Below are 23,942 nucleotides of genomic sequence, written 5' to 3'. Positions count from 1 at the left end.
ATTTGGAAAACCATTTATGAATGATGCCCTCTGACGGCGGTTCTCCGCTGTCACTGATTTATATAAAATGTAGTAGGTATGCCCTGCATACCTTTTAGAGTCGTTACAGACTCCGGGGTTCAACGTGCCGTTCTTCTTGGTGTGTGAAGTTATTTTGTTGAAGTGTAGTCTCAGTGTTTTTCAGTCACCGCCTAAAAAGTTAGTCATTGCATTTATTATAAAATAATTTACAGGTGTTAAGATAAACAGCCCTTTCATTTTTTTCCCTTTCAAGCTATTTCTGTGACTGCAGCCTTGCAATTTTTAAAGGAAAGCGGCGTTATCTCCCTCATGTTTTATCCGGAATGTTGTTTAGAAGGTGTCTCCTATCAGCTGCATGAAGGGTGCAGGAAGATGTGTTCCCCCTCACAGTGAATTCATAACTGCTTTGAGCCTCTCTAATCGTAAGACTGAGAGTAAATATTTGGAAGATGCAAAGTGTGGGAGCAAAGGGCAGAGGCTACCTGAAATCATAAGCATGTATGACAACTGCACAGAAACCCGTGGAAACAAACTGTTGTCTTGTCCTAGCCGGCTTTTGCACTGTATGCTCTGTGTATTTGCATCTTTCTTTCAACTGTGTGTGAAGAGATGCAAACATTAATCCTTTGGCTTTTTAGAATTTCTGTAATTCAAAAGGAAGTAATAGAATTAAACCTACTCTAGAATCCTGTGTTTTAAAGCTGTTCCACAGCTCTTAATTTGTAAAACCTGTTCCTGAACTGCAAAAATAATCTGTGCAGCAATTACCTAAAATGTTAACAGCTGAGTAGGTTGTATGGCAGTTCAGAGTATTTCAGCATTAAAGGTGAGGGATAATCACTATTATTACGTGAAATTCATGATTAGTGTTCTTATAGTTGTGTTAAATGTATATGTTTAAGGCCAATAGGACTGCTGTTCCTGCTGACATCATGGGATTTCTCCCTGGGGCAAAGTAGATGCTGAATGAATGGTGAACTGACCTTTTGGACAAGATAGGTAGGAACTAAAGGCTTGTGGCTATATAGTTGATCTAGACCCTAAATGGGAAATAGTGGCATGAATCTAGACTTTTGTCAAGCTGTATGTTTCCGATAAACACAAAACAACTTTCGGAGTATTCTAAATAGACGTGTATGAGTGAAACAATGCATGTATATATAGTTTGGTGTTTTTTGTTTTTTTGTTTTTTTTAAAAGCCGTATAAACTTTAAGTTCAACAGGGACATCTTATAGTAGATATTTATTTATGTGAGTTAATAACTGCCTGGCTCCCCAGAGATGCCACATACTCAACCTCTGCTGAGAATTATGCTCAAAACATCTTAAAAAATACAGACTTGTTTTATAATTAACAGTGTGACAAGTGCTTGACTTGCATCTCCCTATTTAACAGTATTGTAATCTAAGTCTGTTTACTTTGCTAAAAGAAAAATGTATATTTTAATATTGGTGCATTGACTGTATCTGTGCACGTTTTTCTCAGAAATAAGATATAATAACAGTAGTTCCCATTTAACTACTAAATATTGTATGCTGAGTCTAGTTCATTGTCTGGGACTGTGGTAGCTAGGCAGTCTTAAAGGTATGTGTATTTTTTTTTTTCCTCTTCAAGAAGCATGACAATTAAATACTACTCCTTGGAAAGTAATTCAGCATACTTTTAAATTAAAGAAAGCATGCTAGATTTGAAATACGATATTAATGTATTCTGTGTGTTTGTATTTTTAACACTAACAAGCTCTTTCAAGAATGTTTCTTGTAATATATCTATAAACTCATTGAAGTGCACTTGTTTATGTTCTGTTCTATAGAACTGAAGTTTCAGTCAGACCTTGTCTCTAATGTTTTGCCGGTCTCAGTGTAATTTCTGATACTTGTTTCATTCAGGATCAGACACATATTCTTATTGAGCTGATTTCAGAAAGCCAGTGTATTCTTCCTCTATCTGTAATGAACTTTTTGTTCTGGCCTCTCATACAATTATTCTCCTCTTTGCCCCTCAGAAATACTCAAGAGGTCAAATCCCTTAGGAATTGTTACTCAATATGTCCGAGTGCCTGTGCCATGATTTTATTTGGGTTTTATGGTCTGATGGATCTAGTATGCATTAGATACTGTGGTTTTCGTTGTGTTGCTAGAAACAAGAAAGAGAGTGATAGCCTTACAGTCACTCGTACTGTTGATATGCCAGGATTTTAAATGAAGAAATAAAAATGTATACCTCATTGCTATGTCTAACTAAACCTTGCCACTGGTTGTTGTTTTTTTAGAATAGGTAATTCTGTTAAACTTCTGTTGTGCATGTAGTGTGTCATAAACCCGTTTTCTAATAGCTTTTTTGTGGCTGTGTATGGAAGTTATCAGTAGACTTTTCTTATTCAGCAGAAACCCAAAGGAAAGAGATGATGTGGAACTTCGGATAGCGCTTATTTCTGGAGTTACCCAAATTGTGCACTCAGTAAGGGGAGGAGATGCAGAACATGCAGATTTTCTGTTCCCTTCCTCCTCTTTTTTTTTTTTTTTTTTTCATTATGTCTTTGTAATTTAGATACTTGGATAGAGATGTTGATGTAAATATTTACCTTTATTTTTTCATTTGGAAAGCAAGTCCTGAGGCATTGATGGGTTTTTTTCAAAATTTGGCACCCACTAATATAGAAACTTCCTAAAAATGAACACTAGGTGTCATGTTACCACAAACATCGGTGTCTTGCCTTTTCCCTATCTTTTCAGGGTCAACATTTAATCTTGCCATTTTCCTAAAATAGGTGACCACCATTAATATTCCACACCAGTATGTTGTTAGGGTTGGACTGCATGCAGACATACTGTATGTGACTGCAAGAAGCCTCAATTCTTCCAATCCTTTTTATTAAAAGTTCTCTCAGCACTTAGGTGACGTGGATTTCAAGATTATTTGCAAGATCTGTCTATGCCGCAATGCAAATCAATAGGATATACTTCTTAATTGAAGCCTTTCCTCCCACACACTCATTTTCTGTTAAAATTCCTTGCTGGGCAAAAGCTGATTTCAGAAACTTTTGTCATGAACAGAATTTGTCTCTTGATTTGGGGATGGAAAACAGAAGAAAACAGATGGTGGAGCTTCATGATAGGGCATGTCCATGGATTGCATTGTGTGAAACCTAATAATTACTTTCCAGTGCAAATTTTGTTGCATTCCTACTAATTTGGGAAGATTTTTTTTTACCCTAAAAATCTGTGAAATTGGTAGTTTTGAGATCCTATTAATTTGCCAAGTACTGACTAGATATCAGAATATGCAAATGTTTCACATTTTTTCACTTGGCTTCCCTACCATCACAAACCAAATCTGAATCCTGCTTCTACCTGCACATATCTTGATGAAAACGGTTATCAAACCAATAAAAAACATATTCAAGCTTATGGCTTTAACATCTTAATGGAAATAACACTTGTGCCCACCTGCGGCTCTGAAAAACAATGTCTCAGAAAAAGAGCAGCGTTAGTATTCTTTTTACACCTCAGATCTGTGTTTCATATTGTAAACAATTTTTTTCTGATGTTTTAAACGTTTTCTGAGATAAATATAAATAGAATCCCTTTCACTTTGGAGTGCAGAGACTGCTGAGAATAGAAATGGTAGTAGAGCTCAGCAGAAGGAACAGGGCGTGACCGTGTTCCTACAACACCGACACCTAGTATTGCTTGTCAGTGGCATCATGAAAATGGAGACAGCAAACACAAATCAGACTACTCAGGTTGAAAGGGACCTTGGGAGGTCTGCGAGCCTAACCCTCCCCTGAGAGCAGTGACAGTGTTGAATTCAGACTGAGTTGCTCAGGTCTTTTGCCATTGCATCTTTAAAACCTCCTAGGAGGGAGACGGCACAACTGCTCTGGGAAACCTGCTCCCTGCTGGGTTGTTTTTCAGGGCCCAAAACTGGATGCGGTCTAATGAGTGCCAAGTAAAGAGAAATGATTGCATGGATTGTGTCTCTGTTATTGTTGATGCCATTGGCTTTCATGGCTGGCAGTGTCTACTGGTGCCGTTGTACAGCCTTCTGTCCACCAGGGCAGAAGGGATCCCTGGTCCTGTGTCCCGCCCCCCCCCCCCCCCCCCCCCCCCCCCGATGTCTCAGAGAGAAATCCTAAGCAATCAAAGTTTTTAAAAAACAGATGGTTAGTGAAAGTGCCTCTCTGCCTCTCCTTTTCCTCCATTAGTTAAGAATTTAAGAATGAATACATAACTTGAGGGAAATTTAGCAGATTCTTGTACTTGTTTTTTTTGCATGCTGCATCATACTTTTTTTTTTTTCCCTCCCACCAAAAGCAGGGAAAGGCTGATGCTGACTGACATTAATTTACTATAAAAACTGTGTGTTAAAGTAAAGTACTTGTAACAATTTAGTGGATTTGCTCATGCTTCATATTACTGACAAAGCTGACAGTTAAAACCAATGGAGGTCCAAGATTGTGCTTCACTCCAGACACCCTTTATCAGTAACACTCATTTAATACAGATATGATCTAAATTGGTTTTGGTCCGTTTTCTTTGAAAAAGGTAGGCAGATTCTACTCTTTTGAACTCCTCTGTACCTGCTTGTCTGAACTTTTTCTGAAGAACAGTGTGACTCCAGTGAGAGCTGTCATGCTGGAACTCTTCTGTCACTCTTTATTTATGTATATCAGCGGGCAGATTTCTGTAATGAGATTTACAAACTCTCTAAAGGATATAACCTTGAAGAGCTGGAACCCTTTAGCAGAATCTAATCAATATTATCTCGTTTATCATCTCCTTGTGAAGTTCAGATTGTAGTAGGGACAAAATGCATTTGTTGTATTTAGAGAAGTTCTGGGCAGGAAAATCAATGCAAAACCTCAGTTCTTTTGTACTGTATTTAGAGAGGCACAGTGCATGCTCACACTGTATAATACAGTAAAACCATTAGACTTAGAATGCCTCCCTCCACCATACCAAACTTGCAGGACTGTTCATGCCTGATGTTTTGGGATTTTTGTCTTTGCGTAGTTTATATGAGACTTCTAAGTCTGAATGATGAATAAAAATTGAGAAACTTTTCCCCTGAACAGGCAAGTTCTGTGTAATGTGATCTGCAGTGCAAAAGTGCATCCAGAGTAGTTCTTTTTCATGAATGGTTATCATTCACTTTTATATATAAACATACTTCCCAGAGCCTGAGCGGCCAAGTTCCATAGGACTTCATTGATTTAAAGCAGTACTGACTTCTGCACTTAGAGATGTGTAACAGAAAGGTGTTAATTGGTTTGTTGCAGACCACAGAAGCAGTCTTATCCAGACAGAAATGGAATCAAGGCCTTTCGGCATCAAATCTTTATCATCATCTCTTAGTGATTCTTTCTTGCCTCAAAATGGACGTTTGGTGGTTGTACCTTTTGATGGGAATTCCCATTTATGCCCAGTTTTGCAGGAGGCCTAAAAACAAATGGAAGGAGTTGAAATCGGGCTCAGGGTAGCTCAGCCTGTGTTTTGTGATTTTTTTTCATGTGTGCTCTTTTCACATAGCCAGCAGAAAAACAGTGTGTTAGGCACACTATGTACTCTGGTGGACAGAACTGCCACAGTGCTATTATTGTGGTTCATGCTAGCAGTTGTTAACATTTTTCTGTACACTGGTTAAACTGTAAGCAGTAGTGTAGTGTGCTAAGTTTCAGAATACACTGTAAAGTGGGTGAGCACTGTTGTTCCTACTTTACCAGTGGAGAAGCTGAAGGAAAGAGGTATTTAGTTAAGGTTTTGAGTAGGGGTTTTGTAAATTTGGATTCGGTAAATTGTTTTTCAGTACTTTAAATTTTCTGAATAGATGATGAAACTTCCCCAAACATTACGTGGAGAATGTTTTTCAGTTTTACAGTTTTCTTCTGTATCTCAATTTTGTTGAGGGATTTTTTGTCTCTCTTTTTTTTTTTTTTTTTTTTTTTTACCCCTTTGATCATGCACTGTTCTGTCCCATCCAGTCATGGATGTAGACTTCTTTGAGAATACTCATTCATTTAACGAGCCCAAACATACTTGCTTCTGCTGCTTGTGTAACTAAGGAGTTGTATGTTTATCATCACCATGAATACGGATATATTATATTATGTAGCTTATAGCTAGTATGTAACAGGAAAAATACAGAACAAGCATACACATTCAAAACAGTGCTAAATTATATGGGAGATAGTAATGAATATTTATGTTGTCTCCTCTGTAGAAGCAGTCTTCTTCCAAGTGTACGGCTTTCTACAACAGGGCGACCTGCTTATGGGATGAGGGAAAGGCTGTGGATGTTGTTTACCTTGACTTTAGTAAGGCCTCTGACACCATTTCCCACAGAATTCTCCTGGCAAAACTGACTGCTCATGGCTTTGCTGGGTAAAAAACTGTCTGGATGGCCGGGCCCAAAGAGTTGTGGTGAACAGAGTTAAATCCAGTTGGTGGCCGGTCACGAGTGGTGTCCCCCAGGGCTCGGTGTTGGGGCCACTCCTGTTTAACATCTTTATTGATGATCTAGACGAGGGGATCGAGTGCACCCTCAGTCAATTTGCAGGTGACACCAAGTTGGGTGGGAGTGTTGATCTGCTCGAGGGCAGGGAGGCTCTGCAGAGAGACCTGGACAGGCTGGAGCGATGGGCTGAGGCCAACTGGAGGAGTTTCCATAAGGCCAAATGCCGGGGGCTGCCCTTGGGCCACAACAACCCCCAGCAGCGCTACAGGCTTGGGGAGGAGTGGCTGGAGAGCTGCCAGTCAGAGAGGGACCTGGGGGTGCTGATTGACAGCCGGCTGAACAGGAGCCAGCAGTATGCCCAGGTGGCCAAGAAGGCCAATGGCATCCTGGCTTGTGTCAGCAATAGCGTGGCCAGCGGGGACAGGGAAGGGATCTGACCCCTGTACTCGGCACTGCTGAGGCCGCCCCTCGATTCCTGTGTTCAGTTTTGGGCCCCTCACTCCAAAAAGGACATTGAATGACTCGAGCGTGTCCAGAGAGGGGCAATGAAGCTGGTGCAGGGTCTGGAGCACAGGTCATACGAGGAGCGGCTGAGGGAACTGGGGGTGTTTAGTCTGGAGAAGAGGAGGCTGAGGGGAGACCTCATCGCCCTCTACAGCTCCCTGAAAGGAGGTTGCAGAGAGCTGGGGATGAGTCTCTTTAACTAAGTAACAAGTGATAGGACAAGAATGGCCTCAAGTTGCACCAGGGAAGGTTTAGACTGCATATTAGGAAGCATTTCTTTACAGAACGGGTTGTTAGGTGTTGGAATGGGCTGCCCAGGGCAGTGGTGGAGTCCCCATCCCTGGAGGTGTTTAAGACTCAGGTTGACATAGAACTGAGGGATCTGGTGTAGTTGGGAACTGTCAGTGTTAGGTTAATGGTTGGACTGGATCATCTTCAAGGTCTTTTCCAATCTAGATGATTCTGTGATTCTGTAAAGCTATTATATTTATTGGAGGAAAGTGTCAGAATTGATCTCACATTGTATGTCATGAGGACACATACATATCAGAAAACTGTTTGCACAAGCATGTGTTGCCATCTGCCTCTCCAGCAAACCTGTTCAGTCAACAGGCAAAGAGATAGATTTTTTTTTTTTCACTGGCTGCAGGTAAGATGTAAATACTGCAAGGACATTAATAGCCACATCTTTCCATACAAATCCTGTTTAACAGTATTAAGTCATGTTTTTAGAAAGGCTTAAGGAATTGTTCATAGGTATTGTGTTAATAAAATGCAAGTTTCTTCTATAATAGTAAAATATTCTTTATTCAAGTAGGCATTACAATCTAATTTTATATGATGTGTCTTCTTTTTTTTCAACATATCCTGCTGTCTTACACAGCATTTTTGTAAATGTAGCATTTACACGTTCTTCTGCCGCCCTTCATGAGCCCTGATGGAATGGCAGTATAAGGATATACAGTAATCTGTGTGCTTATTTCCAGAATAGAGTTGAAGCATAAGTAAGCATATGTTGCCAATTCAGTCTGACAGTCTTGTTTTGTGATGTAGCTATTGCTTTTTATAAAATCTTTTCCTTTTCTAGTTTTGAATGGTCAGTGTAGTTATTTCCATCAACACACTGTTTTTTGCACCTATTTATTGTACTTTTCATTTAAAAGATGAATTAATTACAGAGGCATCTGGTGCATCATATGGTGCATATTCTTGATCTGCTAAACAAACAGAATAGTATTTTTTAAATAATAAGAGAAAAATGACATTACATAAAAAGATTAGACTTTTTAGTGTGCTTTGAAGAGTAACTTTACTGTTCTAAAATCTTAAGTCTGTTATTCAGAGTTTTGTGATCATTAAATGAGTCTTTGGTTCTACTGGAACTAGTGTTCATACCTGTATGTGTCTGTACTCGTAATATGTGAAAAACGGGGGGAGGGAGGGGGAAGACATAATTTTCTGACAAGAACTTTATCATACATGGGCTAGTTATATGATAGTACTTCCAAGTGATAATCACAGAACAGGTTATGGTTAGAACTATTTACAGTTTGTAAGGCAATAAATTTTTATTATTGCAATCTATAGAAATTATATATCCTCTGAGGTTATCAAAGACTTAAGGAAGACTTTCTCAGTCTTCAGATAACCTATAGGTAATAGATACTCTTCAGCCCACTGTATCTATCTCCACACAAACCTCTAATTTCCTCGGTATAATTAAGACAAACTTCACACTCATTTTGCATTAGAAAATCACTGAAATCTACCATAGCCAAAATGACCAACCGACAACAGTTTAGGGTTAAATTACTGATTTGTTACATAGTGTCATCTCCAAGGGAAGGATGGCAGAAATTGGCTATGGGACAATTTATTCACTGTTTACAGTTACATGTATTTGCTCTATCAAGTGAAATTCAATATATATCACCCATTTTACTTACGTAGTTTCAGAAGATGAGGACTAAAATCTGGTCAGTGTACCTTCCATTTCCAAAAATTGAATTTCTTAATTGCAGTTAGATTTCCAGAAGTCTTAACAGTGGTGTTTGTTAAATGAGACATTAACAAAAGCATGGCACCATCACAACTCCTTTGAAGCAGTCAGTGTTGGAGATGTTTCAGGATGCGTTGATCTCAAAGGACTTTCAAAAGCAACACGATCTTTTCAGAAAATATACTCAATACAAAGGAAAGCAATCTGCTTTAAGCATATCTGGATTAGGTAGGTGGTCCAAGAAGCAAGTCTGAAGTCTGAATTGTCAAAATGATAACCACAACAACCTACTGGTGATAATTAATGAACTGAAATTGTTTAGATCCAATTTGCATATGCAACCCCAAAGAGCTTTCTGTTGTTTATAACAGTCAGACAATATAAATTGTAGCTTGGAAGAATGCCTCCTTCTCCTGACTTTTATTACCTGTAATTGAACCTGTAGTGTAAGAAAACAAAAATTAGAATTGTAATTCTTACCAAGGGCAATCTTGTAGCACTTGGAACCATCTGTGACTAATACCCTCAAGAATATTTCTTTCACATGTCAGGAAAGAGGAAAGAATGAGTAATCTTTTACTGACTCCCAGTCAGGAAAAAACCTAAACCAACCACAATTAACAATCAAACTCAATTTGGTTTTTGTCATCTCTTCATTTTTTAGTTTATTGTGTGACTAATTCTGCTTATGTGCTGTTGTGCATATGTACCGCTCTACTTCTCAACTTCACTTATTTCTACTCCTTCTTTATAATTTGCTTTATCCCTTAAAAAAAAAAAAAAAAAGATGTTTTTTAGGCCTTCTTGTTAGCTGAACATGTACTCTTTGTAGATGCTCCATTTCACAGTTCATCACACCAGTTGACAAGTAAACAAAAGTTAATTTTAGTTTTTAAAATTTTTTTTTTTTTTTTTATAGAACAGAAATATTACAGGGTAGTTGTTAAAGGCAATGGATGTGAAAGGAGTGAGTAGGCAGACAGGTGCTGCTTAGACCTCAGGGAGCACTGGGTTACTCATATCTGTGTGTAGTAGGGAAATTTCATACTTAAGTCTGATATCTCTGTCTTTTTTTCAGTTTTCAGCAGTTTGACAGACTTTCATGCATGTCAGTAAGGTTAACTTAATGTCTCTTGGCTGTAGTTTTCATAGCTAAATATAATGGTACTAAACCTGCTTGAGTTGACTCTGTAATTCTCATAATTCTAGTGTCATTTTAATCTGACCAGGATCAGTCTAATTCTGTTCCACAAAAACATCTTGCTTCATCAATTTCCAGCATAAAATGAAGAATTCATCTTTTAAAATGTATAGAATTTACTCTCTGTTTGTCCAATATATGATTCATTGCCACATACCACAAAACAAGTGCAAAGAGTGTTTTGTGTATATTTTTTAAGCAATTAATGTTAGGGTTGTCTGCTCTGGAAGAACTATAAAAATCTTTTTGTGTTTTGAAAATAAGCTTCAGACTATACTGTTTTACAAAAGTTATTACTTAGCCCGGCATATCTAGCAGAAGGAAGATAAATAAAATTAAAACATATCCACCAACCTATTGCCATGGTTTATGGCACTGAGGTGTGAGATGAACATAATGCAGTTCTAGAAATTCTTTTTGGATGGAATTTATAAGTGGTAAAAAGTAGATTGTTTTGTAGAGCTTCATTATTTTTCAAGTATTCCTCTGAAACTTTGGCAAACAAAGGCGAGCTGAGAGAGTACTGTCAGTATAAAGTGAAAAACTCTTGTCCTAGGGAAAAGGGATCTTTTCCGTTTTTTAAATTAAATAATCAAAACATTCTCCAAAATGAAAGACAAGGGAATGTTATTTAGGGCTAAAAATAGTGTTTTTCTATAACTGACTTGTCTGACTACAATCTTTGCTTTTATTTGTGGTGTTGATGTTTCATTAGGAGGGCTTCTGCTCACTGACAGATTCTCTGTTTTGTATTTAATTGGATATGATTTAAAAGAACTAAGCAGTAGTTTATATTCTCTATATATAATCTGCAACAAATACTAAAGAGTATTATATTTCTTATGTATGATGGAAAATTGTCATCTTGAACTACTGAACAGAATGAAAAGTTAGATATGCTAATTGTAAAGTGCAATCTAAGTAGTCTCTCATCAGCTTGCTTGATATTTGCAGATCAAATATCTTGTGGAACTAATTTCATGTTCTTTTGTGAAATTAAGGTGCTTTCACTAATGAGCTCTACAGATACTTCTTATGTCTGTTTCAGTTAACTGTAACATAATAACTTGTCTTATTTTTTCAAGACTTAATAGTCTTCCAGTCTCTCCACTGGTGTAATTACCCACACAGGGTAATCAGTGATTTAGAGGGACAGCCATATCTCAAGGTCTGGGAGTTTCATTGAATGTGGTAAAGTAACTGCTGTAGAAGCAGAATAGTACTCCATTCAGACTGTACCCTTCTAAAGATAGGTTTTGATATCCTTTCTCTTCTGTAGGTGGGAATTGCTGGCTATTGACTGCACTAAGACCACAGCATAGCTCCAAACACTAAAATGCATTTGATCATACTGTTGAACTGTTGGCATTTTCCTTAGTATAATTTTGTTCTTAGCTAATTAGCAGTTTTCCAGACAATATCCAGACTGTGACTTGGGACCATTCCTCTGGGCAGCATGATTGTGATTATAGTCCATGGGACCATGTTACAGCAAGTCCAAAATAAAACCTCCCCAAAATGCCCACGGTAGGAGTGTTGCGTCCTTGACAAAAGCAGTTTTACTCTGCAGACCTACTTTTCTTGTAATGCATTACTAGTCTGTCTGGATTTAGGCTCACTAAATTCGATTCTATGTTTTTATATTCCAAATGTGATTAAAAGATTCAGGCTTCTTATCTGTGCTGTCTCGCGCTCTGGTAGTGTACAGATGAGATTACCTGTCTCTTCCTTGCCTTCACCTGCTAATGCACACTTTCCTTAGAATCTTTAGGCTCTAGCCTAATGATTAGCACTACAGATCAGGCTGAAAGAATAAATGTTGACAGCTCTTGCTCTTCCTCCTTCTTACTACTCCTTCCTAATTTTCTTACATTTGAGAGGGTGTGGAATATTATTCTCAGATGTGCTATGAGAAGTAAACTGAAAAATATTCCCTCAGTTTGAAAATTCCCTTACTTACACAAACTGAGGAAATCTCTATAGGAAAGAAGTTCTGCTTGTTTGCTCCTCTTTATGGGCGGCAGAGTACTCATCATTACTTGGTTCTTTTAAGAACTGAGGCAGAGCAGGTTAGTGAAGAATATTCCTGGCAGTAGATGTGGGTAATCTGAGGCATGCAAAACACCCTATTTCTTGCTAGGGGAAATTATTCTTCCTGGTAATTCATCAGAAGTTAGGAAATAAACTAAAGATTGGGGGCAGGTTAGAATTAAAAAACCCCTTTTAAAAATAATGTTTCAGGCGCTTTAATTCTAGTTTAAAGCATCCTTGAACATAGAACACCCATAGTCTAACTGTAACATAGGGCATTTTTCTGCCTATAAAAAGCAATATATAAATGTGACTGCAGTTCCCAGTGCCCTAATAATTTAATTCCTGGTTATTCTCAGTTCCTTTTCTAGGTTGTCAGTTCTTGCTAGTATCTTGACTGCCAACAACTTGATTATAGTGGTAGTGGAGAGAAATATTTACGTGACACGAAGTTTTCTCATTGTGGATCAACTGAATGGTGGGATAGAGAACTTTTCTAATTTGATCAAGTTTAAGGAGAATATACATGTCTCTTCTTCATGCATTACCTGTGTCTGTTTATAAACATTCCTCTCTATTTTGTCGGGTTTGATACTGTACTTGCTGCATTTTGCTCTACTTTTCCTGCTTGTGTACTGTGGGACTGCACTCCTGGTGGGTAAGGACATTACCCCTGCCTGCCTCAAAACCACCCTGAGCTCCCTGCTTACCTTTCCTGGTGGAGCAGCCCACTCTCGCTCCTCCCTGGGACCTGGACACCCAGGTTGATCAGAATCAAATTGAGTTGATTAATCTGCTTTTCTTCACTTCTTTGTCTTTACTCTTTTTTTTTTTTTATGCACTTGAAATCTGCTGATACTTCATTGAGTCTTTGCAGTAGGATATTTGCTCTTTGCAGCAGCTTTCTGTGTATCTCAAGACTGTCAGTATATTATAGAATCATAACTGTTTTGGGTTGGAATGGACCTTAAAGATCATCTAGTTCCAACCCCCCTGCCATGGGCAGGGACACCTTCCACTAGACCAGGTTGCTCAAAGCCCCGTCCAACCCGGCCTTGGACACTGCCAGGGAGGGGGCAGCCACAGCTTCTCTGGGCAACCTGTGCCAGTGCCTCACCACCCTCACAGGGCAGGACTTTTTTCCTTATATCTAATCTAAATCACCCTCTCTCAGTTTAAAGCCATTGTCCTATCCCTACATGCCCTTGTAAAATATATTCTGTAGTAATAGCAGCATCAGTCCTTTGACTCTTTGAATCATGCATTTTCTTTGCAATTGACTCTTTTCAGTTGGCCCATATCTGGCTGTAAAAATTGTTTACGGGACTCCAGCTGTGGCCTGGTCAATACGCTGAATCGAGCAGGATTACTCTAGACCTATCTCATGAAGTGCTCATAATTACACACCATGGAGCATGAAATAGATGATTGACTTATGTTTGGCTTGTGATTTTCCCTAATCCTCCAATTTCTGTTATGGAAAAAAAAAAAAAAAAGGTTCCAATGTTTTTGTAGCAATTTCTTTCTGTTAAAATGGTTTTGTGTTCTTGACTCTGTTAAGTCGTTTTTTAGCATCCAGATCTACAGCCTTTTTGATAGCAGAATCCCTTAATATGATTGCAAAGTGAACACTGTTCCGTGGATAATCACGATATTCTGGGTATTATTAACAGGTTCACAACTGAATTGATCATGATGAAGTTTAAATACTTACTTAAACTTTAATTCTTTTTATAGCAGTCATAACCAGTTTAAATGTTTGAGTTGGAGCTATTTATGTGATTTCTGTTTAAGCATGTTCTATGAGTAGTATTCATAGCTATGCGCACCAACTAAGCCCACAGATCTACTACCACTCATTTGCTTGGTATATTGAAAGGAACAGGTTTATTAATGGCTGTTCAGTTTATTAATGAATTGCATGGGAGAATTATTCTGCTTAAATTGCTGCTAATTTTTTCTGCAGCAAAGTAAACTGGGGAATTTGTGATTCAGGAATCAGAAACCTTTCTGGAATAGTATGCCATATAGCATGCTACTTACACCCACATGTATATATGTGTGTATATTTTACATTTTTCTACTTTGCCAGGCTGGAGCTAAGTTTCAGCTGGAGCCTCTTAGAATTAAGACACCTGAAATATCTAGACAGTATGTGAGAACATGTTTCCCAGATCCGAGGTTCAGGTTTAGATTTTGTGGAATCTCCATCCTCAGAGATGCACAAAGTTATCTGAGCAGTTGATTCCCATGCGGTTTCATGGTGATAGTGTTTTTCATGTGTTCCAACTGTAATTCTAATAATTATTTCTAAAAAGAAGAAAATGAAGTAACACAAGTAGATGAAGGCCACCTTTTCAAAGTTGAATTGTTTGGTTTACCACTCTGTCTTCTCCTCTAAAGGAGAAAATCTATACAAGAGTACAGTTTTGGGGATTATGATATGTTCTTCATTCTCTCTCTATTATCCAGAGTTTTTTGACTATTAGGGTTATTTTATGAAGGAGAATAAAGGAAGCCTCAGTTACAAGCATTTTTTAGAGTATATTAAATAAAGATTTGGCCGTGACATTTATCTTCTTGATCAAGTAAACTTCTGGATCTAAGTAATGTAAGACCTTAGTGTATCTTCATACTAATAAACAAAGAGAATTGTATTCTGTCTTGTCATGACTTTGCTGCATAAGATTACTTTTGTAATGGTGAAATCTGTAGCTGATTAGGTCCAGCCATCCCCAGCCAGAGTGGAGTGACAGACCAGGAACCTCCTCCATGAGCAAGAATGTCCATCAACAGTACTCAGGATGTCATGTAGACTTGGCAGGATAAGAGCTTTGTTAAACAGGGAACTCATGACTAAGCTTCAGTGCAAAAATAGAGGAAAGATGGACTACAAAGAAGGAATTTAGAAACATTGCATGGTTGTGTGGGAATGGTGTTGGGACAGTCAGAGCTCAACTGGAGTTAAGACTTGCAAGGGACACTGAGGGCAACAAGAAGAGCTTCTATCACTGTATTAGTAATAAAAGGCTGAACAAGGGAAGTGTGGGACTGTTGCGGAATGGGGCAGGTGAAAGTAGACACAAAACTGAGGTACTTTGAGATGAGTATGCCTCAAGTTAGCATGAGAGGAAATGGTCTCAGGTTGTGCCAGGGGAGGTTTAGATTGGATATTAGGAAAAAATTCTTCACTGAAAGGGTTGTCAACATTGGAACAGGCTACCCAGGGAAGTGGTTGAGTCACCGTGCCTGGAGGTATTTAAAAGACTTGTAGATCTGGCACTTAGGGACACAGCTTCGTGGTGGACTTGGCAGTGTTAGGTTTGTGGTTGGACTCAATGATCTTAAAGGTCTTTCCCAACCTAAATGATTCTGTGATTCCATTTGATGCCTTCTTTGCCTCAGTCTTCAGCTATCAGGTGTCCTAGGCCTCTACTTTTCAGGATAGTCTAAGGAGAACTACGAGAAGTGGGTGAGGGTCAAGGAAGTTTCCTTGCCAGAACTCCATGGGGCCTGAAGAACTCTGAGGTGCTGAGAGCACTGGTTAATGTCCTTACAAGCCTACTCTATCATCTTTCAAAGATCACAGGCATCAGGGGGCTTCCAAATGAGTTGAAAAGGCAGATATTGCACCCACCTTAAAAACAGGCCTAAAGTGAGATATGGGGAAATACAGGCTGCCAGCTACACTTTGGGCCCTCACAACACTGTGGAGTGAGTCGTCTTGGAACATGTGAAAGAGATTTCGTGGGCACATGAAGAAGAAGGTGATTGTGAACAGTCAGTGTGGACTTAGCAAGGGTAGATCGTGCCTAACCAACCTGATTGCCTTTTATAATAAAATGATGTGATTTGTGTACAAGGGGAGAGCAGATGTTGTTTATGTGTACTCATGTGAGGCTTTTGAAGCTGTCTTCCACAATGCTTGTGAATCAAGGGTGCAGGTACATTATGGTCTGGATGGATGAACACAAACTGAATGGCTGGACTCTGGGGACAGTGGTTATGGATCAAACTCTTCCTGTCATAGTTGACCCTGTTTTGAGCAGGAGGCTGCATTAGAAACCTCCAGAGGTCCCTTCCACCCTCAGACATACTTTGATTTGATGAGTCTGTGTGGTGCTTCCAAGACGTGAAACATAAGTCAGATAACCTGGATGGAATTTCAGAATTGGTATCCAGTGCTTTCTTTTCAAGTAATGTACAAATTTTTGTAATAATGTTTGATTTTTGTCAGTGGAAAAAAAAAATACTTGTGACGTTACATTAAGGCTCCTGCTCCTTTGAAGATGTTGGAAATAAGAATTAGGACAGAACAGAAGGAGATCTAATCCACAGTCAAAACATGGGAAAGCCACACAATAAAATGGCCATTAGACCAGAAATACCATACCAGATGGACACTGTGTTAATAATCCACTAGAAATATTTTGTTTTCTAATATAAAGATTTAACTTTATGGATATATATCAATGGGATGAAGAAAGTATTTTCTAGGAGACTTTTGAAACCTAATGTTATACTTTTAATTTCTTTTTTCTATAATGTGAAATTTATGATGCAGTAATTAATTTATTAAAACTTGTAAAATGCCAGCATTTAGTAATGAATTTTTACTTTCATATTAGCAATTTAAAGTAGGCAGAATTTATTAAAGAAATGTTATTGGGAGCAGACAGAACTAAATTTCAAATTTAAACCCAGCTGTGCTGTTACAGCTTTTAATTACTTTGTATCAGATCTTTTAAAATAGTAGCTGAGAAGGTGAGATATATATATATATGTGTTGTGCTGTTGAGGATTTTCATTATAATAGAAGTACTCAGAATCATGAACCAGCTGAACAGAATTTGGAAACACAACCAGGACAGAAAAACAACAAACCTGGTGTGTAACCATGGAGAAAAATTATATGCATTTAAAATATGGCTAACTAAAACATGCAGAGATATGAAAAGAAAGAAGTGGACTGAGCAAAATGCAGAGGGAAAATATCAGAAAAGACCAAGAAGTGCAACATTAATTATTTTCAGCAAAACATTTTTTGTCTTCTGCAGCTGTGGTTGTCTTGATTTCTAGATATAACTGAAATATTTCATTTATCTCAAGCAGTAAAACACTAAGCATATTTCCTTTCTGTATGAAATGCTGTATGGAAATCTGAGTAAATAACATCTGCAGTTATTTCACAACTTGTATTAACAACTAAAGCTTAATTATTTCTTTTTTTCATTTTTATCCTTATAATACCAATCACTCCACATGGGTTGTTACACTTTTGTGGCAGTAACATGAGATCCACTGGATCTCATTAATATAAATGCAATTTCTGTGGGATGCGTCAACTTCAGTGAGGGTGCACAGTATGTAACTCTGTATGAAATTTTGTAACTAAGTTGTCAAAGTTAGGCCTGAGTCTTACTTCCTGTGCATGAGTGTACATATGCATATTTTGTTTCTTTCCTGCCTGCCTTACCCCTCAGTAGTTCTGGAGATTTACAGAGCCAGATTGTGCTTTGCATTTATGAAGAATTTTGGAGAACATGCTTTCGTGTTCCATGAAGCATAGATTTCATTTGTGATGCGTTCAGTGGCTGAATGTAAATACCTTAAAGAAATGTATGGGAACAGTATTTTCTGGGCACTTTAGTCCAGAGCGTAGAAGTAAACAACATCCAACAAATTCTGAAAAGTTACTTTTTCAAAAAATATTGTGCAATTCAGATTGTTGCCTGAAATTACTCATAATCTCAAAAAGGAAAACTATTTTTTTTTTTTTTTTTACTGTTCCAAATGATGGTAATTAATGCCTAGTGTGTTTTGGAGGTTTTCTTTTATTGGATAAGGATTTTACAAAACTCATTAGTTCCATATAGTGAAATACATAGTGAAAATTTGTGTGTGTGATCATTATATTCCATTAATCTGTAAAGAAAATTAACCCCCCATTTTTCCTGTTTCACAGGACTTTTAAAAATGTTCTACAAAGTGCTTCTCTTCTGTAAATCCTTGCTGAAGAGGAAATTGTGGTTGGTCTTAACTTTTTAAGAATAATTTTAGTATAGTTTTGTGTACTGGGAAGAAAGATAGTGCTGTATAGATTTAGTTGGTGACACTTGGTTTTAGAGGTTCTAATCATAGATGTGATCAGATCATGGATCCCGACTGGTTGAAGACAGCAATGACAGTAGGTTTATATCATGCTTGGTGATCTCTTCCTTTGAATGTTGCATCCTTGTAACTTGAAGTGTAAAACTGAGGATATATACAAATGTTGTTTCTTACTATTTGGCATTCCTTTAACGTTGCATAACAGCTACTGATTTTTCTGAACTTGCTGTCTGTGAGGCAGGTTCATACTCCCAAGTTAGCAGATTGACTGTCTAGTTTTGGATTTTTTTAATATCATTTGCAATTTTAAATTTGATTGAAAGCATTTGGAAAATAAAACATTTGTTGATTTACTCTCCTTCCTTCACTCACCCTTGCAGTCAAACATTTTATGCTCTTGGTACTCTTGAGATTATATCATCTTTTCTCCCATAATGGGTGTGGTTTTGGCTTTGATCCCTGTTCTGACACTGAAATGCCAGATTTTTTTTCATACAGTTGGGCTAGATAACTAGCCAAAATAAACTATTCCTTGTATATATAAACATAAGATAAATATTTATTAGTGTTCTAAAGCTCTGAACTGAAAACCAATTTTGAACCAGTGGAAGTAGACAGCGACCACCAGTGTTTGTCTTTAACTATCCCTTCCTCTGGGAACCTTTTCCTTGCCAGGGATTAGCATACAAAGCTTGACTCTCAGTGGCTCCATACTCTCGAATATTAGATGAAGTCCTTCTGTGTTGAGCACCAGAAAATGAAGCTTTACATGAATGGGTAGGTTGTTCCTGCATTCTAGGAAGTTTGGCCAGTGTCCAAGGGTGACTGTTTACCAATGTCACATTTAGCACCTTCCAAATGAAAACTGATTTTAGCATTACATTCGACATTCAGTACACATTTTGACTCTTGCATCTGAAAATGATAACTGTATACGTGTTCATCGGGTGTCCTGCAGCAAGTCAAAACAGTTTCAGTACTGTGGGAACTCAAAGCAAGTTTGGTTTTTTTTCAGTTTGTTTTACTTAGTGAGTTTCTTTTGGTCCATTAATGTTGTGCAGACAATGTCACTAATCTTTTCTCTTGGCTATTGCATGGACCTAGTTCTGCAATGTAATTTATAGTAATTGGATTATTGAATGACTATAGTAGGTATCAAGAATTGAAGTAATAGATATAGGCAGAGTAATTTCATGCTTTTCAGATGAGATTATATTACATTTAGAATAGGTCACAAATGACTCCATGACTTCACTAATTTTAATTAACTTTGATATCTAAGAAGAAAGAAAACCTTGGTAAATTGTCAGTCCTTGTAACTTTGGTTGTTATTTTACAACTAGCAGGTTTCTATGCAAAAGATTTTATCTTTTTTTTTTTTTTTTTTTTACATATTTTCTTTTTGTGGTCTTTTCAGAATGTTATTCTGGGCTATCCTTGAAATTTAAATGGGTGATCTGCTTGACCGAGATTGATTCTTCACCAACCTGCCAGTCACTCTTCTGATTGGGAGAGGGCTGGTGCTGAAGCTTTGATGCATGTATTTCAATGTTTTGTGAAAGCCATTTAATGTGCAGCTTGAGATCTCTGTAATAAAATTGATGAGTTTTAAGATTAAATACCAGGACTCATATTCCCTCTCCTAAACCATGGAAACTTGCTCAAAGGCAGTGCTTTCAAAGTAGGCAGTGCAGTGCTTGTCACTGCTGTAGTACTGGTTACTGCCCTTGCTAATTCTTTTCTCTCTAAATCAACATATGTATGCCTCTAAACTTAATATTTTCACAGTTCTAACTTGGTTTCTTCTAGACTTCTGTGTCATTTACTTAAATCACTAATGCTTGCAGGAAACCTCCTCCTAGCATGGCAGAAGTCTGCAGAGATGCTCCTGTTAAGCACAACGTGGCTCTGTACTGTTACGGCTGTGCTATGCTGACAGAGGTTAGGTAACTTGTACTGACATTATTTAATTTTCACAATTAGTGACTATTGTAAATAGAACTTACTTTAAGGCTGAAAGAGCAGAATGTAAAATCTGACTTAGTGTGGGATTTCACAAAGCTCTCAGGCCTTCAAATCCAGAAACAATGCATTTTAGTGTTGGGAGTCAAGCGTCTGAACTCTGAGAGCACTGCAGAGCTGCAGTGTCCCTGCCCAAGGCCTAGGAGCCCTGCTTGAGCCCAGCCTGGCACCCTTCGTCACCACCTGAGCCATGCAGTGCCAGCTGGTGCCAGCTTTTCTCCCAACTTTTTTGAGATTCCTTGTTTGGCCTTTGCTTGTACCTTTGCCTTATGCTCAGTGGTCTGTTGCCAGGACCATCCTTGCTGTCGGCTCACCTGCCCCTCAGGAGCACCCCTTCCTCCTGCTGCTCCCCGACACCTAGTGCCTGCTGTGTGGGAGCTGGCAGTGGTAGCTGGCTGCCTGCCACTGCTTCAGTGGTTGCCCGAGGCTGCATTCAATCCTGTACCAGCTGGTGTTTTTCCCTCAGATAAGGTATAAACTGGGATAAATGGCAAGCAAGTGGCATTGATTTTGTTTTCATGTATAGAAAATATATGCAAAAAATACAACTGAAGGGATGTTATTTTCTGCCCCAAGTTACATTATATTCTCTGAAGTTATGAATTCCAAAACAGTAAGAAAATAAGTGAAGGTTTATAACTAAAAGCTTCACTAAATATGCTGCCAGTTGAGTAATCTTTCAGGAGGCTGTTTGCTAGCACTTAACATGTTCGTTGCTACTGACTAAACAAAATAATGCAGATTGTAATAACAAGTAATTTTTGTAACCTAATTAAACCATTTCAGTTTTGGAATGTGTTTCTTCTGGAGTTTATAGACAACCCATTACCATTTTGGCAAGACAGATTTATTATTTCTGGCTCCTGTGATAGGTGTCATGTTTCAAGTGATAATGAGTCTGTAACTTCACTTGGCAGTTTGTTTAATGATCTGGTGACTGTAATTTTTTCCTCTGGTAGGGATGCTAATGTACCCTACTGCTACTTGAAGTGTTGCTTCTTGTCCTGTCATTAAGAACAAATGAAATTAATTGATTATGATTTTATTTCAAATCTGTTATATAAAAATTATAAAATAGTTGTTAGCCTACTGTCAGAGTTTTCTTTCTAATGTGTCTGTGCTGTCCAGTAAATAGGGTCTGATAAAATGACAGCAGTAGTTGGAGATAAAGATTCAAATGAGGAATATTTAATCTATGTGTTTACACAGAGAAGTGATATTTCTGTTTGCAAATCTCCTGTATTGTGAAGAAAGCTTGACCAAAACCCAGGAGAAAGCAACCTGTATGTTTTTTTCTTCTCATTTCAATAATGGAAATTGGTATTCATTGAAATTTGTAAATAATACAGCATATCTGTTTTGATAACTTCAAGTTGTTTCTGTAGACAATAACACTTTGAATTGAAAATTCACAAGTTCATCATGAAATAGGTTGTGAGATGGAAAACATGGATGAGAAAAGTTAGGGCAAACATAGGGTAGTGTTTGGTTTTGATGGGAGCCCAGAGTTAGCATTGCAGCTGAGGACAGGGCTGTAATGTGTAATCTTATATTTTTAGCAGGAAATTAGTTCGGAAACATAGTAATATCAGTGACTGTGTATTGTTAACTACTCTCTCACCAAGATGAACAGTGACTCTAGTACATGCTTGTATGTTCTTTTTAGACTTCTCTCTTAATCTGTTTTGTGATTTGAAAATCATGCACATTTGCACTGGACTGTTACTGTAATGTAAGTGTACAGTTACTCCAACTGGACTGTTACTGAGTACCGTAACAGATGTAGTATGGAAATCTTGAATCTGATGCCACAACTGTTCCATGTGATTGAAGTGCCTGACTGTCAGCTAGAAGTGTAGAGGTCCCCAAAAAAGACTCACTGAATAGTAAAATAAAATCAGTTCTTTTGTTCTGTGTGGAGGAACTATACAGTCCTCATTTTAAAGTTAATTAATAGTTTGAAATCAGTTAAGTACGAATAATGTTTCCTGTAATTGGTAATACAGCTTTATTTTATGCTGAGCATGCAAGTGTTTTCGTAACCTCCTGTGGTCAATGAAACTTGGTTGAATACTCCACTGAAGCATTTTTCTGTCTTCCTCTTGTCAGACTCATAAGGCTTTAATATTAAAATAAAGAGGAGAAGAAGATAGGAAACTAGCTGTAATATAGGAAGATGTGTAGCTACTCCTCAAGACCTTTGCAATAAGTGACAAGTAAAGGGATTATATCTCATTTTTGAAGGCTGTACTTTCTATTAGCATGGCTCTGCAGTCATGGTATGATTTAAAGACTACAGCCAGTGCTGAGCATGTAAGGCATCTATAGCACAAATAAGTGTCAGCTGGTGGCTCTGTGATGACACTAAGTCGAGGATTTCAGGATTACTGTCCCACATGTTGCATGTTAAAAGGACTACACACAAGGAATATGGTTAAGTAGGTGCAGGTATATTAAATGCATCTGAAAGAGGTCCTGTGATACTCCTCCAGTGAAGGTGATCAAAGGCTGAGAAAGCATTCCAAGCTGTGTGTTTGCAGTAGTAGACCCCTACCTTCCTTTCTTCCAAACAATTTCCTTTTTTCATAGCATTGTAAGATCCTGTTATCTATATTAAGATTCAGATCAGATAAATATTGTTATCATTTACCTGTTGTTCAGTATAAGGCAGTAGAGATGGTCTCCTCATTTGGTCGAGGAGAAAAATGTTTCTCGAGTTCCCAACTCTGGGAGAGGGCCAGCAGCTCTGCATTTTAAGCTCAATGTGTGCATTTGTCTGTGTATTCATCCTCTTGAGTAGACCTCGTTCCTTCCTCAGTGTTGCACTTGGTGATTTTAGCCATATGCTATGTTCAGTTTTTAGCTGCCAAGCAAAGTCTAGCTTTCTTGTCTGCTTCTTGCACTGATGAGAGATTGTGGGGTCCCCACGATTCAGGAGCTGAGTCATGGCAGGACACTGTTAGGCTCATGTTTCTTGTATTAAGGTTGTTTGCAGATTTAACCATAGTCTACCAACCTTTGTAAATCCAGGTATCTGTGTGTGCTTTCTTTGACCCTACCAAGCATATGTTTAAATAGACTAGCACATCTGTTCTAAGTGTGTTGTCCTTTTGAAGCAAGAGTATTATGTGATGTTACTGAGATACTTGGAATCATTGCACTAGTGTTCTTTTGATCTTTTTTTCAAACCTAGATGCAGCTGGAATCCCTTAAAGGTGTGTGTGTGTGTGCGTGCGTATGTACTGGGGGTGGTGCTGGGACGTAATTACAGAAGTGGAAGAGAAAGGAGGTAAGGAACCTTTTTCCTTTTGGAAATAATGTGGAGACAATCAAACTACCATTATGTAAAGAAAAAATAATCACTTAGTCTTGTATTTTATTTTTAAATTATCGTGGAATTTTCTACATTGATGTGAAATGCACTGGTGCAATTTTGAAATAGTGCCTTCTTTTAGCTGTGTTCTAAGAGCAGAGCTGAAGTTGTTAAGTTCTTCTGTCATGTGAATAGTTGAATACTTTAAGTGTCTATTGACTCCGGGAAGAATTGAAATTGCTTCCCTTTGAGTGCATTACAGAATGAGGTCTTTAGATCAGAA

The 23,942-nt window shown here is 38.0% G+C and overlaps 1 protein-coding gene across 1 annotated transcript in view; it reads left to right on the top strand.

Moving 5' to 3' along the window:
- Positions 1-23,942, top strand: part of SNTG2 (syntrophin gamma 2) — a 306,792-nt gene that overhangs the window by 718 nt on the left and 282,132 nt on the right. The gene's annotated exons all lie outside the window — the stretch shown is intronic.

This window comes from Athene noctua, chromosome 1 (assembly GCF_965140245.1).
Source record: "Athene noctua chromosome 1, bAthNoc1.hap1.1, whole genome shotgun sequence".
Classification (NCBI taxonomy): Eukaryota; Metazoa; Chordata; class Aves; order Strigiformes; family Strigidae; genus Athene; species Athene noctua.
Note: the sequence above shows the minus strand (reverse complement) of the source record. Positions and strands in the feature narration are given on the sequence as shown.